Source organism: Hyperolius riggenbachi, chromosome 5 (genome assembly GCF_040937935.1).
Source record: "Hyperolius riggenbachi isolate aHypRig1 chromosome 5, aHypRig1.pri, whole genome shotgun sequence".
NCBI classification, from domain to species: Eukaryota; Metazoa; Chordata; class Amphibia; order Anura; family Hyperoliidae; genus Hyperolius; species Hyperolius riggenbachi.
Window position 1 is genome coordinate 253976824 of NC_090650.1, and position 14574 is coordinate 253991397.

At 41.3% G+C, this 14574-nt stretch overlaps 1 protein-coding gene across 1 annotated transcript in view; it reads left to right on the forward strand.

The window, feature by feature from the left end:
• The window catches only part of GMDS (GDP-mannose 4,6-dehydratase), an 863777-nt gene that overhangs the window by 696243 nt on the left and 152960 nt on the right, over positions 1–14574 (forward strand). The window lies entirely within an intron of this gene.

Sequence of the window (14574 nt, forward strand, 5' to 3'; positions counted from 1 at the left end):
CTACCAGCCACTGAAGGGTCAAGCTGTGTGCAGTGTCACCCACATAACCTTCTTAAATGTAAAGTAGTGACATTTCAGGGATAACAAAACAGGAACATGAGCACAACTGAGCCGTGATATTCAGGTAATGTCACACAACTTAAATAAGAAAAAAAAAGACAATACCCAATTTTTGAACAATCAAATGAAATTTTACTCTGTATGGAATCCCAGAGTTCATGGTTTGCTCTATATTTAGTTAAGTTCCTGAAGTGCCTATGAATTGACTGGTTAACATATACCCCAGCCTTGTGGAGGGGGGGGGGGGGTTGGCCTATTTTTATTATTTCCTGTAAACTTTCTGCTTTACACGTTGTTCATCTGTAAAAAAATATATATATATATATATATATATATATATATATATATATATATATATATATATATATATATATATATATATATACTTAGAAAGAGTTGCTTTGCTACTTTCCTGGTTTTACAACAGACCTACATAACTGTGAAGAGTCAAAGTACAACTATGCCCTATGGGAAAGCCCCAGAACTAGACTGTCTCAGGCAAAAATCAACATGTTCCCATGCTAAATTCAGAATATACAAGCAATTTGCATAGATTTCTCATAAAACGATCTTAATCCAATCATCCCTTTGACTTCTCTCGTTTCATAATACTTCAGCACATTTCTTGGCTGAAGTTTGTGTGAGATCATCCCTTTCTCTGACTGACTTTTATATAGCTTCTGATACCTATATCTGAGTGCTATAACATTTTATTATTTGTTATGTAGTGTTGTCTGCCCAAAAGATAAATGGAAAACCACTTTTAAATGTTTCATGCTAAAATAAGTCAGTCTGTTTGGAGGAAGACAGAAGGAAGGCCTTATGAATGCATGTGTAAACCTGTTGAAAATCTAAATCCTATGCCCCACTATGGTTCAGTTCACACTGCAGCATGTGCAGCGTAGCGTGTTCTATGTTTTTTTACAATCCTGTTTCCTAACCAGAGGCAAGTAGCTTGCTCTTTGCTTTTTACAGTGATCATTAATTTTGATCATTCAGTTTTTTGATAGAAATTTTATGGGCACTACTTGATCTGTTTTTTTTTTTTTTTTTTTTTTTCTTTTATTGCTGTGTTTTCCAGCTTGTGTTTGTGGGTAGAAGAGTATGTTTGATTTAAATTAAAGATGGGCTGCCTGCTTTGGAGGGCTCTCTGGCTGCCTGTCCTGGAGGGCTCTCTGGCTGCCTGTACCGGTGGGCTCTCTGGCTGCCTTTACCGGTGGGCTCTCTGGCTGCCTGTACCGGTGAGTGCTCATGTGTTCTGACCTGCTTCCACAGGTCAATAAAAAGTGCCTTGTGAGCAATAGGTCACAAGTGTGAGTGCCTCTGATATCACAGGTGCTCGCATTCCCAAGTAACTTTTTATTGACCTGTGGAATCAGGCCAGAACCCGTGAAATGCATTATCTTATGTCCGTGAATATTTTTCCACTAAAAAACGTGGAACATGGTTTGTCCTTTTGAAAAGGGAAGCCATAACACATTCTTAAAATTATAGCTTATACCGTGATATTTCTAGGGCGCCTCCACCAGTGTATTTAGATTAGCCCATTCCCTTTGGGGTTCATAGTTTGGAATACCTTGTAGTCCTTTGAAAATTACGAAGGAGAGTGAGCCGCCAGCAGTTCCAGTCCTGGGACACCAAGCGGGGACTTCTATATTCCCCGCAGGCTCTGGCGGTTTTTGCAACCCTCCTTTGTGAAAAATAAAATTAAAAAAAAAACCCTGATCTTCTGCATGCTTGTTCAGGGTCTATGGCTAAAAGTATTATAGGCAGCGGAACTACAGGACAGCCAGGCAAGTGGTATTGCTTATAAGGAAATAAATATGGCAGCCTCCATATACCTCTTGCTTCAAGTTCCCTTTTAGCCTCCTTACCTAATTTTTCTCTATGGAATAATAGTGGGTGGCTGGATAGTACTGGTTAAAGCGGATCCGAGATGAAAAACTAGCTATAACAAGTAACTTGTCTATATATCATATCTAACGTTTAGATAGTTTACACAGCAAATCTAGCTGCAAACAGCTTCATTAGAATATGATTATTTCTTCCTGTGATACAATGTTGTTTGTAAACATTACACACAGGCAAGCTTATCAGCAAATTCAGCGCTCAGCCTGTGAAAAAAACCTAATCCCCCCCCCCTCTCCTGCCTATGAAATCTCTTGCTAGTAATACCTCCCCCTCCTCCTGCCCAGGCTGAGCTCCCATGAGCCCTTGCTACTGTCTGAAAATGCCAAGGCTCTCTGAAGCTGTGGGTGAGGCTTATTTAGTTTATAGGGAATTAGAGTATTAAAACAAAAACAAAGTATTTGGCTGGAGGAATGCCCTATAAACAATAGGAAAGGAACAAAATTATGCAATGAGTAAAAGTTCATCTCGGATCCACTTTAACCACTTAACGACCAGCTGCCGCCAATAGGTCTTTCCAATATTTCCATGGAAACGGCCGCTCGTTCGAGCGGTCAGTTCATGGCGGGGGGCTCCGTGAACAGCCTGTGAGCCTCCGATTGCGGCTCGCAGGCTAAATGTAAACACGCGGGGAAGAAATCCCCTGTTTACATCGTACGCCGTTGCTGTTACAGCAGCGCCGTAAAGGAGATCGGCGATCCCCGGCCTCTGATTGGCCGGGTATCACCGCCGTCTGATAGGCTGAAGCCTATCAGAGGCGGTGCAGGACGGATCGCCGTCCTGTACCTCCCATAGAGAGAAGGGAAGGGAGAGAAGGAAAGGGAGGAGGGAATAGCGCTGCGGAGAGGGGCTTTGAGGAGCCCCCCGCTACACACACATAGCTGGCTGCGATCAGACCCCCCCTGCAGGACATCCTCCTCGTGGGAAAAAAGGGGGGGGGGAAGTCTGATCGCCCTGCCTGCCACCCGATCTGTGCTGAGGGCTGGAGAGCCCACGCAGCACAGAACATAGAAAAATGCTGCGGTCCTTAAGTGGTTAAGGGCACCGCCTTTGACATGGGAGATCAGGGTTTGAATCCTGGCTAGGGGTCAGTACCTATTCAGTAAGGAGTTCAAGGCAAGACTCCATAATACTGCAGGGTGGTCACTTGAGCTCTTCCCAGTGGCTGCAGCTCTTGAGCGCTTTGAGTCCGACAGGAGAAAAGTGCTCTACAAATGTTTGGATTATTTCTGAGAGATAAGGTGCAGATAGTCTCCCTGTCGTCTCCTTCTCCCTTTATAGGAATTAGCAGCTTTGTCATTGGCTGCTTATCAATCCATACTTTTCACACACAAAGTTGTCTTCTAAATCATACAGCTGCACTTGTGTGCTTTTTTCCAAGCCAGAAAATATTGACTGTATCCTTGAACTTATGAATTATGATTGATCATGTTTTGCTACATTAGCCATTTAAGAAATGTTTTAAAGATATAATTTTTGCTGTGGTCTGAGGAATTTAAATTTGAACACCTTTCAGAAGATTAATTCTATCAATAAGGCATATGTAAGGTTATTGTAAGTAACTCCTGCTGGTAAGTAAATGTTGAGCTTGTTAGTGGTTGAGAGGACACAATGAAGCAAGAGGGAGTTCTTTGAGGATTCATTGATTGACACTGACATCAGAGAATGGTTTGACCCCTCCCCTGCTGAACAAGCCAGGTCTGTAGGCCCCTCTGTTGCGATTAATAGATTTAGTAGAGGAGGTAAAGACTGTTTAATGCCAAAAGAAATAAGAATGGATATATTTTACCCTCCAGGAAAGTTGAAAGGACTGGAAAGTTGGAATACATAAATCAGAAGTAGAGTTTGTACTAAGGTCACTGCTGGTTCTCGGTTGGTATTTATAACTCGCCCTTCCCCTAAAGCAATACAAAAGTGACCACATGCTGGAAAATGCTTACTTAAAATAATAATGTTGTTTTTTGCTTAACATTTTAGAAAATCACTAGCATGTCAAATAAATTACAAAGGGTATTTACTGGTTTTGAGACTGTCCAAACATCAAACTGTGTCTACACAGAGACCCTTATAAATGTATAGCTTGTAAACATTGTTGTGTTTTTTGTTTTTGTTTTTTAAGCTGGGCCACATAATACCGGAGGACTATGTTAAACATTTTGTCACTAGATAGCTTGTCATCTAATGGACCATTACCACTGCTCATAACCATGTCATACCTAAAGACGATGTTCAAATGTTAGCATGTTTCCTCATAGAAGCAGGGTGTTGCTGCTACTGACATCAGTCTATTCAAGTTTCATCTTTTATAACAGCCATTTACCTTTTCTTTTGGATATGTGCCAACAAGTAAAATGTTATACAAACGCTGTGAAATTTTGGGTACATTAATTGGTCTATTTGTAGCTCTTTGTGATTATTTCAAAATGTTTTAATAACTTTTATTAGCAACATGCAGGTTTATTTTTATTTACAAAAATCTCATAAAATGTTAGGCTGTACTCATCATCTTTCTGTCCCTTGTTGCTGGAATCTTTTGGTTTAGGCAAAGCTTTGAAAATGTAATGCTCTTTGTAAATCTTGAAAATCTCACAGACAGACTCACAGATGCTCAGACTGCCAAGTAGTAATTGTATCCTGCTGGCCAAATTTTTGAGGGTATTGTGCAGTTTTTCTTTTTTGGATTTTTTTTACTTTTTATCTACAGACTTTGTATGTGGATAGAAACAGTACATTTACTCAAGTTCAAACCTAGCCAATGACATGATTTGCATAGCATTTCAGGATTTGCTCCAGGCAAGTCCAGGTTCCTCTGGCATCCCGAAGGGTGTGTACACATGTCCAACAAGTGCACAAGCAGAGCACGACCAACCATACGACCTGTATGTCCACACGACTTACAAACGCATTTACATACTGTGCACACATGCAGAATGACAGACTGCACGATACAACCGCAATCAAAACAAGTACAAGTTGTTCAAACGACTTGTACACACAACCAACTGCACTATATCAGCCCAATAGTCGTGAGTAGATCCGACGGTTGGATCACGCAAATTGCCTGTTATCAGTTGCCCATTTTAGTCTTGTGTGTGCATCATCTTGTCATTTGTGTGTGTGCGTACACATGCCTGATTGTCCACCAGACTGACGTCAGACAATAATCAGATAGATTGGTTCGTGTGTACAAGGCTTAAAACATGCTAATAGTTCTCTGATTCTTCTCCCAAAACTGGAGCTAGACTATGGTATGGACCTTAGTCTAAATTTCTCCTACCATGCAAGTCTGTAATGACTCAAGAAGACAAATAAATCTGGTCAGAAATGAATGGCTTTCATATTTTACATCTTTTACCCTTCCTTGCTGATTAGTAGTTGAGGGGAGTTTTCTACTCTATGCTAATCTGCTGTGTTCATATAGGTCATTTTTTTTATTCTTGAGCTGTCAGTTTTGTCGTTTTTGTTTTTGGTTTTTTTGTACACCTCTAATTCCTCAGGTACTAATCAACAAGGGAATTGGATGAACACCCTAGAAAATATTGCAGAATGTTCGCGTCTAATACCCTTTGAAAGATGTAAAGGTTTATGGAATTCTGATAGTGTAATGCCCAGCCTAATGAAAAGTGGCGTTCTTTTAACAACTTTAGGACCAAGCTGATTGAAATCTACGCCCTGTTTTGGTGGTTACCTGGCTGGCAGGGCGTAGATTTCAATCAACCGCTGCTGTGTGCATTTGCTGTTTCCGTCGCTCCTACTGAACTCGCTGCTGAATACCGACGTCTCTCACCGCAGCTCACTTGCTCTGCCTGTCTCTGACGCCAGAGCCCTGTGAGCGGGCCAGGGGACGATTTCATTGGCTCCTGGCCCTGACTTTCAATGTAAGCAACTCCCATTGGCTTACATTGAAAGACAGGGTCAGGAGCCAAGCCGCTCCTGAGCGGCTCACAGGAACACTGCCCTTCATAGAGACGGCAGAGTGACTGTCCCAGGTTCCCGAAATGCGGTGGTGACGGCGATTGCAGCGGGTATGTGCGGCGATTCGTCGTTATCTGTCAGTGTTCTGCCGTTTCTGGTACCAGCAGTCTCTGGTCCTTAAGGGGGCAGAGACCGCTGGTACTTAAGTGGTTAAAGGGAACCTAAAGTGAGGAGGACATGGAGGGTGGCATATTTATTTTTAAACAATACAAATTACCTGGCTCCCCTGTTGATCCCCTGACTCTACTTTTTGGACTGTTTTTAACAACATGCAATTTTGCTGTGTTTTGCAATTGCATGCAAAATACCAGGACATCAGCAAAATAAAGAATTACAGTACCGGTTTATACTAGTGTAATGTTACTGTGATGCGATTTTGCCTCATCTCAAAAGTCCTGCATGCTGCATTTTTTTATGCCTTTTTGCGTTGTGTTTCTAGCATCAAGTGAAAATCTCCATAAAATTGTAGCAAAATCGTATTGCGATATGCAGTGTGAAAGAGCCCTAAAGCTGAATACTCTCCTCATGAGGCAGGAAAATGGATCCCAGCGATGTCCCACGACAAGCTTTTCCAATCCATCTTCCTGCCGGCAGATTTATACAACGCCACGGGATGGGTGCAAACAATCGTTCAAGTGATCCCGGTACTTTGTACAGGAGTCCTCGGAATCTGAAAAATCCAATCTGCCGTGGCGGTCATTGTTCCTGCACATCGATAAACTTGGTTTGCATAATCGTGCACTTGTGCCAATGTTGCAAGATCGTGGACAATATTGCTCGTCACCCAAAAATTCACCAGTCAGAAAAATCGCATAGCGAGTATGGGTCTTTAGCCATAGACTATGAACAAGCACGCAGGTCAGATGTTTGACTGAAGCCTGACTAGATTCGCTGCATGCTTGTTTTAGGTGCTATTCTGACCCTTCAAATCCCTGAAATATCAGCAGGGCAGCCAGACAACTGGTATTGTTCAAAAGGAAATGTCAGCCGCCATATGCTTCACACTTTAGGTTCCCTTTAAGAGAAAGCCATAATTAAATACTGTCACCCTTGGTACTTTCAATCATTTTTATTTACTCTGAGTTTGGTGGAAATGTTCAAAAATTGTGTAGCTTTTTTCTTAAATTTACCGTTTCAGACCCATCTTTTTGTTTGAGACGCTGCATCATCTGTATTCCTCAAATGAAATCAAACTGTATCTTCTGTTTGGGGGCATTTATTGCAAATGGATAGATCTACTATGTGCAGATGTTTGAAAGAAGCGGAGGCTGACTTATTTTGAATGACATGTCATATACTTACTGTTTGTTCTATAGCGGCAACCGAGCGTAAACCCTGAACTCGTAAATCCATAGTTTATTTTGTGTGTTTTAGAAATGTACCGGTACTTAATCCCATATTAGGTTTCAAAGTGTTTTCTCAGGTTTTGGAAAAATTTAAATTTGTTGCGATTATGGATAGGTCAGGAATCGCTAAATCAGGTGAGCTACACAAATTCCTTTGCAAATGATCAGTCATCTTGCAGGAACACTGACTCTCTGGCAACCTAATTTTCTAATTTTTTTAAAAAACAAAAATTCTTTATCAAGACACAAGGGTAAAAAAAAACCTCTCAAAGGATAGTTTATATGTTGTGATTTTTTTTCTTTTTTTTAACTTAAGAATTCAAATGAGATATTAAGAGACAAAAGAACATTAAACTGAGATTTCTGAAATAAAGAATCTCCTTTGCAACAGGCCAAATAGCCAAACAGCGTCATTTCTCAGGAGATGGAATGATTTTTCAGGAGCCGTCAACTTGTCCAGACTTTTATAATTTAGGCAGCATAGGTGTAATTAATATAGCAAATGAGACGTCCAAAACAGCTGCGTCTGCAAGTTTAGTATAGTATTCCACTTGTTCTGCTGCATACTTTGGAAAGAGCAAAATGTGAAGATTCTGCTGTATTTTAGTCCTGGTGGACGTGCTTATGACATCCCATATGTAATCAGTTTAAAAAAATGAAGAAATTATTTGCCTTTAAGGGTTATTTATCTTTTTTTTTCCGATTTTGGGATGGCTTATGAATGATGTGCCCATTGAGTAAAATTGTAAACTAAATGTGATGGGTGACCATTTTTTTCAATGCATCCATGATACAATGATGGAAACAGAATGTGTTATTCCCCTGTTACCCTTTGTATCTTGCTCCAGTTGTCCTGGGCTTTTGTTAAATGTTCTATTTATGAATAAACAATGTTCCCAGTGATAAATAAATGCTATTTTTTTTTTTGCCAAGGCATTTTTCTACTTATGAAATATGTATGCATTTTATCTTAGAATGCTCTTGTTAATAATCTGAACTTAATCTCTTCAACTTTCCTGACCATAAATATTTTTAGGCTTTATTATGTTAGTCTGTGTGGTCTTATTTTTTTGTTGGCTCCTTTGGGATTTACTGAAGAATTCTTCATTCTGCCTTTTAGGTTTCTGAAGTCCAAAATTAGAAAAAATATATTTTTACCTCACTTTTTTCCACTGGACATTTTCACACCATACTTTAAACACTGTTTTGTTGTTTTCTTTTATTGGTAGTTTTCACTGTTTCATTTCAAATTACACACTTGTTTTCCATTGACTTTTGTTTGAATTGCTTCCTGAACCATTTTTCATTATATTAAAGTGGTCCCCTAGTGGTTTTTTTTTTTTTTTTGCACTACCGTACTCTTTGTTTACAGATTTATAACCTACATATGGCTGTACACTTGGCATCCAGGGCAAAGAGGGGTTTTTAGTGGTACAGCACCCATCAACCCCTATGTACCATGAATGGGATATTGAGCAATAACTGTCTGGGACACAGTCTTAAAGGAGTAGTAATTTGAGCATTCTGTTTATCTAATATCTGAAATTATTTTATTTTTGACCAGTTAAATGTCCAAGTCGTCATGGGCTATTATTTGGGGTAAACCCTAAACACAAAATATTTACCATAGGTGCTACAGTACTGTAACCGAGGAAAGTGTAGTTTCACAGACCACTTTTGACTTGTACATGACTGATTGGCTTAACCAAGCTTTTATGTCGGTGCATTCTATTTCTAGGGTGTAGAGTAATGCCATCATGGCCCTCTCCATATATACACATACCTAAAAACAATGGATCCTAAAATATGCGCACATTCATAACTTATTTTAAGCTGGAGACTTCACATTTAAAACCTCCTTTAAAACGCTTTAGGCTTGAGGTCCATATGCATGTTTCATTTTTTTTTTTTATGAAACCTTTCCCATTAATAACACTCAAAGCAGTGCAGCCCTCTTGCCCCCTATTTTTTTTTTTTTAGTACTTCTATAGTGCAGTGCCAACATCTTTCATAGTGCTATAGAGCGTACAAAACCGGTAAGGATGGGGACCATAGATAAATAGTTCAATGCACAGTATAATCAGAACATCTAGCTACACAAGTACAACATACAGAACATAGTTTGTGTGGTTTCAAATCACAGCAATAGTGGCACACGTTCATTTGATCTTGTGCAGCAGAAATCAGAAATGACTAGGGGAATAACCTGGAACCAAAATCCTCTTGATGCCTTTGTGCACCATGATTATAGATGGACATTGGTCATGATTCACAAAGCTTTTTCATCTGTTTTCCTCTGTCTTCACCTTATCTGTTACATTTTTAAGCTTCCAAAAAATCAAAAATATAGTATGATTAAGGTAAGAAAAGAAATATTGAAATTAAGCTAATCAGGAACAACTTACTTTGAGTGATTGCTTTGCTTGTAAATGTGCTGAGTTTTTTTTATCAATTAGGTAATAGGTCATATATGATAAGTTTTGTGAATAGAGCCCATTGAATATTTATAATCTGATTTTCTGCGTTTGTTACCTTAGCAGTTAGTACCGAACATATTACCTCTGTGTAAAAATGTTCCAATCCATACATTTTAGAGCTGAATCAACTATATTAGAACTGTCATTTTGTACCCAAATCTATAAAGCTTGAAGCTATCTGCTCCTCCATGAATATCCCATGTAATCACAACTTACAACTATGCAAAGGCATACCATGTAATAATTCATTATGATAGAGCAATTAAATGTCTGCCTCCAAGCAGAATACCTTTAACATGATAGTTACTGCAATTCTAGAAAGCAAGTGGCTCAAAGCACAAAAATCTTATTTCAAGAGCTGCATTTCTTGGCTGACATGTTGATAAAGTGTAAAGAGCCTGGGAATTGAAAAAGAATTGGTAATAGCGAAAATCAATTTGCTACGGCACCTTACTCTGGGGATGAAAAACTGCTTACAGAACAAAACTTTTCTCAAGTAAAATGAATAAAAAAATATTAGCCATCCTTTTTTGTGTGTCCTTGAAAGTGGAGAAACGCCTCACCAACTTATTATTGTTCCAGACAATGGTTTCATCCATGCTTTGTAAAACATCCAATATGTCCATAACCTCTAGAACATGGACATTTATAGAAAGTGGGATAATACATTGCTATATTCATTGACAAACTGTCATTGTTCCAGTCTTAGATAATTATAGGAATTAAGTCATGCTCAAATGCTAGTGAAGGCACGTTTCCTACACCTTTGTTTTCTTGGCAACGCTGTTTTTTGAAAATGTATAATTGTGCCATGGATAAATAGGATAAGCAATATTAACCAATGAAGGTGTATAATGTGGGGTATGCGTACCAATAAATACCAACTATAATCTGTGTTAAAAATCACGTTACTTTATTGAATACTAAATGAATACTACCAGGTTAAAAAAAAAGCAAAAATTTGCTTTCTTAAAACAAAGTATTTGCGATAATTCAGGTTGAAGTTAGCACCGAGATGTCTCCCAGTGCATCACTGCTGAAATATGCAAATTAACCATTGTTGTCCTTAGAAGCTAAACACACCTCCAGATCCACTGGAATGCAATGTCAGCTGTTAATTATACAGAGCCACAATAATCCAACATGCATACAGACTGTTTCAGACTAGTTGGTCTTCATCAGTGCATGGCATGGAATAATGTGGCTCTATTCTCTGTTGGCTTACTCTAAATACACATCTGACACTGCAGCTGTCCTTGGTTGGTTTTTAGGTGCTATATCAAGTGTTGGGGGGGCCCCAAGTAAAACTCGCACTGGGGCGTCCAGCTCTGTAGTTATGCCACTGGCCCCAGCCCTAACTATGCAAACTGCTGAACCATTTCAGCTCGAACTTGAACACCCAGAGGTACAGACTAACCAGCAAGCTCATGGTGAACTAGAACTTATTGGAGTGTGTAAGGGGCTACAATGTTTCTAAAAGCCTCCTTATTAACATGCTATGGAAAGCAAAAGTTCATTTAAAAAAAAAAGCTGCTATTCTCAAATGCAACTACAACCCAACCAATCTCACATTGTACACACTCAAATGCTTCCACACCGCACACACATACAGATGTTCATTAAGGGCAATAAACTGGGAAAACAAGCATGTATTGAAGGCCTCCTTCGTGCTTATGTCACCATTAATGAAACTTGTATTAATCGTCCATAGCGCTGTTGCAATAAGTTATGCAAATAAGCAGTATTGTCAGCAACAGCCGCTTAGCAAGTCTAACTAGGAAAGCTGTATAGTTTTAAAGCGCAGTAGGATTTTAACAATATCTGCCAAGGCCACACTAGCAGGCAGGCTCAAGTTTAAATCCAGCAAGGTTCACAGAATGGGGCAAGCAAGATGAAGTAAGTGGCCACAGTAGCATAATACACAGTACAGAATATCTGGTGCATAAAGGCAGACCATGCACCGTTCCTAGTGCTGCATTTCTACATTAGCCACCACAAAACATTCAAGAACGTCCAAGAAAATAACAGGCATATTCACCAAACCTGGGCCCGGAAATAGTGCAAAGATGGGTGCAGGGAGCATGACCAGGGGATGGATGGACGGCACAACAGCAGTTTCGTGCCGGTATGGCGCTTGCTCACGTGCGTGTGTCCTGGGCAATGGCACTGTGCTCGGACTTCCGAGATAGAGCTCGTAAGCTCCGCCCATTGCGCACACCATTGGTACAGCGGACTAGAGTGTAAGAGGTTAGGGGTGAAGGGGCGGGGAAAGTCCTCACTCGGCGTAATATACAATATACTGCGTGCATGCATTAAAAAGGATTTGAACAAGTGACACTTCAAATATAAACACAAATTGGGTGACGTGTGGATATCATTCGTGCAAACGAGCATTATACATATCCTAGTGCAATTTAAATATGCTAAGTGTTTAAATACGCTAAGCTAGCTAATACGCTAAGTGTTCACTTAACGTATTTAAATTGCACTATATATATAATGCTCATTTGCATGAATGATGTCCACACGTCACCAAATTTGTGTTTATATTTGAAGTGTCACTTGTTCAAATCCTGTTTTATGCATGCACGCAGTATATTGTATATTACGCCAAAGGAAGAGATTCCCTGCCCCTTCACCCCTAACCTCTTACCCTCTAGTCCACTGTACCAATGGCGTGCGGGATGGGCGAAGCTTATGAGCTCCATCTCGGAAGTCCGAGTGCAGCGCCATTGCCCAGGACACGCACGTGAGCAAGCGCCACACCGGCGTGAAACGGCTGTTGTGCCGTCCATCCATCCCCTTGTCACCCTCCCGGCACCCATCTTTGCACTATTTCCCGACCCAGGTTTGGTGAATATGCCTTGTACTTTCATGGACATGTTTTTGAATGTTTTGTGGTGGCTAATGTAGAATTAAAAAGCAGCATTAGGAATGATGCACGGTCTGCCTTTATGTACCAGTGATTGCCAGTGTGTTGTCGACATAACAGTTTGCACATTCCCTCCCTTATCCTACAAGCCAGTTGATGCACAAGATGGGTAGTTTAGAATGATGCTGGATAGAAGCAGTTGAGGGAACTTTCACCCCCGCATATCGAGTGCCAAGTGTTTTTCTACTTTTTGTCCTACAGTACAGAATATGCTCACCCACAAGTCCTGGTGGAATACACCTCTGCAGTAATGTCCTAGGTGCAAAGCAAGGCTGACAGACCGCAGATGCATCCGAGGTATCCATATTTGCTTCTGGTGGTGGACAATAGGCAAGTGGGAGCTGCTAAATATGTGGAACAAAGTCTCAAACAGCTGTATGCCCAGCCCTGATGTTGGTGTATGGAGGGCTTGGGGATCAATGCACCCAGACGGAGATCCATGGAGCGGCATGTGACTTAGAGTAGGGAGAGGCACTCAGGTCCAAGCGGCGTGATGCAGAGCTACGTAGGCCTCTACATGTTTTTCTGCCATGGTTCAGGATTCCTCAGGAGTTGTGGCTTGCTGCATTAAATTAAACCCCGTACTCGTATACTGCGGCTGGCTAGTCCTGTAGCACCGCCGACACCGCACCCACCCACCACCCGCGTCTGCGCTCCAGATGACCTGGTAGGCCTAAGTTGCTTAGCAACCAACAAACGCAGAGTCCGGGCAGAAACAACCAGAAGGCGGGTATGGCAAAAGCACAGATGGATGGATAGGAGAGGTACCAGCCGCAGCATTTGCTCACTCCAGCACAACTACTATCCTTAATCCCAATACCTATAAGGGAAGACAGGAATAAGAGAGCTATACTAAGCCATGCATTGCTCTATATGCATGCCAACAAAGGTGCACACATGCATAATATATGCCATACACTATTTTTCACCTATATGCCAGAATCCTGGATAACCGTGGAGAGAGGGAGACAAGACGACAAATCCAGGCGATCAAGGAAAAAGAGATTCATTATTATATGGTTAGGAAGGAGGCAAAACCTTCCATTTAGTTCAGATCCGGAGGGGACGTTTCATGTAAATGTAAAATCCACCTATGTTATTTGTATAAGCAAAAGATCGCAGTTGCCGCCTCCGATGGATGTGTGGATACGATCCAAACTCACAAATCTAAGACCTTTAGTATCTGCACCATGAGCGTTTCTGAAATGCTCCACGATACGAGACATGGAACCAATACTGCAAATATTCTTCAAGTGCTCCAACGTGTGGTCTCCAAGCTCCCGTGTTGTCTTACCCACGTAGAAGCCTCCCCATGGGCACATCAAAAGATATACAACAAATTTAGTTGAACAGTTAAAGGACAACTGTAGCGAGAGGTATATGGAGGCTGCCATATTTATTTCCTTTTAACCACCCTGGCGTTCTATTAAGATCGCAAGGGCGGCTGCGGGAGGGTTTTTTTTAAATAAAAAAAAAAACTATTTCATGCAGCCAACTGAAAGTTGGCTGCATGAAAGCCCACTAGAGGGCGCTCCGGAGGCGTTCTTCTGATCGCCTCCGGCGGCCAGAAGTAACACGGAAGGCCGCAATGAGCGGCCTTCCGTGTTTTGCTTACTTCGTCGCCATGGCGACGAGCGGAGTGACGTCATGGACGTCAGCCGACGTCCTGACGTCAGCCGCCTCCGATCCAGCCCTTAGCGCTGGCCGGAACTATTTGTTCCGGCTGCGCAGGGCTCAGGCGGCTGGGGGGACCCTCTTTCGCCGCTGCTCGCGGCGGATCGCCGCAGAGCGGCGGCGATCAGGCAGCACACGCGGCTGGCAAAGTGCCGGCTGCGTGTGCTGCTTTTTATTTCAACAAAATCGGCCCAGCAGGGCC